The 4844-nt window shown below is 38.6% G+C and overlaps 1 protein-coding gene across 1 annotated transcript in view; it reads left to right on the top strand.

Moving 5' to 3' along the window:
* The window catches only part of Pnpla8 (patatin like phospholipase domain containing 8), a 46183-nt gene that overhangs the window by 21788 nt on the left and 19551 nt on the right, over window positions 1–4844 (top strand). The window lies entirely within an intron of this gene.

Genomic DNA, 4844 nt, shown 5'->3' on the forward strand with positions numbered 1-4844 from the left:
CTGGGCAGGAGAGGCGCAGGACGATCGGGCGAAAAAATGGTTTTTAAGACTACAGGTTTCATTGAGCTTTAGAGAGTTTAAAGAAAATGGTTTAATATAGTTATCATAAAATCAATTTTTAGAAGTAAAACATGAAGCCACTTTTATTTATGAATATAAAAGGAATTGTGACATATTTGGATAATTTTTTAATTTTTACTTCATCTTTTTATATTACAGATTTCATCTTTAGGAACTTACCAACCATTCTCTCAAAAAATTAGCTGTTTTTTAACTTAATTTTTTTGTGTTTAGTTTTTCAATATAGACAACTAATCACATAATAAGATGATGGTTAGAAAGTGAGTCTAGACTATCAACTTGTTGCTTCTCTCTCTCTTCCCTCATGCCATTAGTACAATACCAAAACAAATACACACACACACACACACACACACACACACACACACACACACTTTTTTTATTCAGGAAACAATTTTATGATCAGTCTTAACTCTTATTCCCTACAATCATTATTGGTGCTTATTTTTTCATAGTTTACTTTGTCATAATTTATCTAGCTTCTGGCCTTGTCTTTTGAGCCCTTTCCCTGGAATCTTCTATGTTAGATGTTTGTTTTCCTTTGTTTCCCTTTACCTCTGACTTTTGCTCTCCTTGTCCACTGCTGTGTATAAGCAGTGCTCCTTTTGTTCCATTTCACAGTTCTCCCTGTCATCAAGTCCTTCACACTTTGACTTGAATATAAAATGAAGCCATAGATGAGATAAGGAGGCTATTTTAGAATCTAGGTATAAGACAATTAATTATTAACCTTAGATGATGGCTATGGCAGGTCCAAAGGAGGAAGAAAAGATTTATATGAAATTTTTGAAGGAAATGAGGCTAGATATTGTAAAAATCAGTTAAGATCATGTTAAGTATAAACCCTGTGAGTGATAAACTTAATTGCAGATACATAGATGATTGGTATTGGAAAAGAGGTCTGTTTTGAGCAAGTTGAATATAAGCTTACATATATTGTAAACAGATGATCAGTTGTCAAAAAAAAAAAAAGACTCACATGAAGAGAGGAAAGATATAAGAGATCTTGATGAGTATTTTGTTTTTAGGATTACAGGGCTTTATGGTAGCTCAGTCTGGTTTCCAACTGGTGATCCTCTTTGCTCAGCCTCCCAGGAGCTAAGATTACATGTGGGCATCACCACAACTAGCTAGCATGGTGGGTATCTAATGGAAAAGCTAAATACTAAGGTATTCTTTCTTCTTGGGTTAATATAAAATAGCGATGAATTGGAGAGAACTGTTATACTTCACTGAATGAATCCCAAGGCTTAACATTAAGTTCAGAGAGTTAGGATGGGTAGCTTCATTCTTTGAGTTAGCTGGTTGGAAGCCTTCTGAGTTATAGAAGCTCATTTAGATATTGGAAACAAAATAGACAAAACCCATGTCTTGATAATGCTTCTGTTACAGAGGAGAAAAGAGAAGAGTAGGAAAAACAAAATGTGTGATTGAATCTTTGTGTATGCTGTCAAGGAAAGCAAAGCCAAGTGAAGGCAGGCATAGAAAGTGATAATGCTACCATAAACTTCTTAACTGTGTATAAAGTTAATATTTACCATCTGAAAGAAAATTACAAGTCATCAACACTGCTGTTTAAAGTGAAAGCTACAGTATCTTGGAAAAGACATTAGTTATTTACTGCCAGTAGGAGTGAAAACTGTAATACACTGTGTAAATAAACATGAAGATTCCTAAAAAAAGAGATTCCGATCTGCCACAAAACTCAGGTATAGCACTTCTGGGCATACACCCGAGAGCCCCTCTGAGTCCTATAAAAGAGATACTTGCTCATACATGTTCATTGCTACTGTATTTATAACACCCACTGATGGGTATCTAGAATAAACAGTGAAATATCATATATATACAAATGGAATGTTGTGAAATTTGCTTATAAATGGATGAAATTGGAAAAACTATTCTGATTGAGGAAATGCAGATCCAGAAAGACAAATGTCACATGTTCTCTCATATGTGGATTGATGTTGTTAACTTGAAATGCTTATAGAAGCCAGGAAACTAGAAAGCAGACACTGGGGCAGGAGGAAGGAAGACCTTAAGTGAGGCAGATGGCAAGTGAGGTGAGCTGATGCAGACCCAAAGGAATCAGGATCCTAAACAATGGGGTGCAAATGGAAGAACTGAGGATGAGAGATAAAAGAAGACAAGAGCAATAGTGGGGACCAGAGGACTTACAGAAGCTGATGGCTTATGCTAAGCAACTGTATTAAGTACAGCATCCTGAGGAACAGCCAAGGTCAGCTGAAAGCTCGGTCAGACAATATTGGCCAAGAGAAGGAAGGATACCCCAACACCACTGCCTAAGTACTGATTCCCACAGCCCAGCTGGAAGAGACCCGTCCTCAGAACCAAAAACCTTGATTCCTTCAAGGCACTAGCTCCAGCCTAAAAGAGGCCTTGCCATATCTGTTTCTGGAGAAGGACACAGGACTGGAGCTCTCTTGTTCTTTCATCCGGCCTCTGAGAAAGGTTTGGGTTAGTCTGCCTCCCCATAGTGGGCAGTGGGAGAGTAGGAAAGAGGATGGGGTGGGAATAGGTATTTGAATTGGAGTTACCTTGTAGGAAGGGCAGAGGAATTATGGTCTTCCCAGAAGCCATAGGTTATCAAACAAAGAGTTCAGTGCTATGTGTGGAGTACCTCCCTTCCAGTTGTTGGTTAGGGGTTTCCAGGTACCCTCTCCAATCAATACAGGCTAATACCATCTCCCTTGGTCGCCCTCCAGAACTTGATCATAAGACCCGTGTGGGAGATACCATACATTTTGATCACAAGACATGGATGGACAAATGAAGTCTGAATTCATTTGGAGTTTCCTCCCTGCTGGCTAGATTTCATGGAGCCAGAAGGTGCTATGCAGGCTGCTGGGGAGAAAAGTCAGTCAAGTTCTTACACAAGGATGAACCCTGTGAGCTGCAAGGAACCCACCTTGCAAGATATGCACATTGGTGCACTGGGTAGCAGCTTTCTAGTTGGGTTATAGACTTTTTACGTAGGAGGACACTCATGCCTGGTACTGTAAACCGGGCAACAATGAATGACTAAGGAGGTCATAGGCCCCGGGGTAGAATCTATTGTTCTCCTAAATGCAAATAGTATCAACCTGCCTTCTAAATACTTCTAATTTGTAGATTAGTGAAGTGTTCAGCCTATGACAGAGACACTTCTTTGTGCAGTGGACTGCAGTTAATATAGAGATGCACAACCAGTGAAGATACAGAGAGTAAGTGACTGCATACTCTCTCCTAAAGGAACATCTATATCACACTTCCTTCCCTAATGCTGAGAGAAGATTAGATTCCCTAATCTTGAAGAGAGGGCAGTAGTTATAGGAGCCAGAGGTTGGAGAGAACCACTACAAAATTGTGTCTTCTGAACAAGACAGGGTTGTTGCACTCATGAACTCACAGTAGCTGTAGTTGTCAGTGTAAAATACTGCACAAAATGAAGCCACAGACTTCCTCAAATGAAGGGCTCCTGAGTGAGACCCCCCCCCCTTCATGAGAACTATCAGCAATTAATGGCTTCCAGAGATGGGAGTATAAGTTTTCTTTGGCAGTATGGCCCCTTTCATACATTGCTCCTATATGCCATTGGGTGGCCCTATATCCATGCATGTAAGGACAGCACTCATTGGACAGAGAGAGGAGAGAGAGAATAAAATAGGGAACAAGGTATAGAGTGGGGTTCCAGGAGGGGCTGGAGAGAGAAGGGAGGATGATCAAAATGCATTGTATACTTGAATTATAAAAAATAGATAAGAACCATTTATGTAAGTGCTTAATCTTTAAGCATTTCATGAGTCACACAGAGAGGAAATTAGTGAGGACATAATTGAAAAATCTAGGAGTATGCATGGATGAAAGTTAGATAAGCAATCCTCTATTGGCAATGTCTGGAGATAATTCTGGTTGTCACTGAAGGACTATCATCCTGCATGCAAAGTGCCCCAGAACAGTGTTAGTTGACCCACAAGAGTCCCTCATTTGCAATCGAGGAACTTGATGTTTAGGAAAGTAAGGGAAACTAACCAGGAAGGTTTGTATTGAAGCACTATGATGTAAGGGATTATAAAAGAGCCAACATATTGTTTGTCTTATTTTTTTAAGATTTATTTATTTTATGTATATGAGTATACTGTAGCTGTACAGATGGTTGTGAGCCTTCGTTCTGGTCATCCCTGCTCACTCTAATAAATAAGTACACTGTAGCTGTCTTCAGAAACACCAGGAGAGGGCATCAGATTTTATTACAGGTGGTTGTGAGCCATCATGTGGTTGCTGGGATTTGAACTCAGGACCTTCGGAAGAGCAGCCAGTGCTCTTACCCACTGAGCCATCTTGTCAGCCCCTTATTTTGTTTTTTTGAAGCAAGGTCACACTGCAACCCTGGTGATCTTCCAGTTATCTATGTAGCTATTGCTTCAGTCTCCCAGGTGCTGGAATTATAAGTGTGTGCCCTCACACCTATACCAAGAATTATGGTTTTTATTCTGTATATATAAGAAGTACTAATACATAGTGCTAGGCATACACTAGCAACTTAACTCTATATATTATTCTGAATTCATTTATAAATATTCTTTGTTGTTTTCTTTATTTAAAGTTACTTCATTCCCTATTCGTATATGTACTTAGAAAAGTTTTGGAAGGAAAGAGAAAAGACAATCCATAAATCAAAACTTTAATATTTTGATTTATTTTCTTCAAATATTTTTCTTGTGTATATATATATATATATATATATATATATATATATATAT

Source organism: Mus pahari, chromosome 7 (assembly GCF_900095145.1).
Source record: "Mus pahari chromosome 7, PAHARI_EIJ_v1.1, whole genome shotgun sequence".
Taxonomy (NCBI): Eukaryota; Metazoa; Chordata; class Mammalia; order Rodentia; family Muridae; genus Mus; species Mus pahari.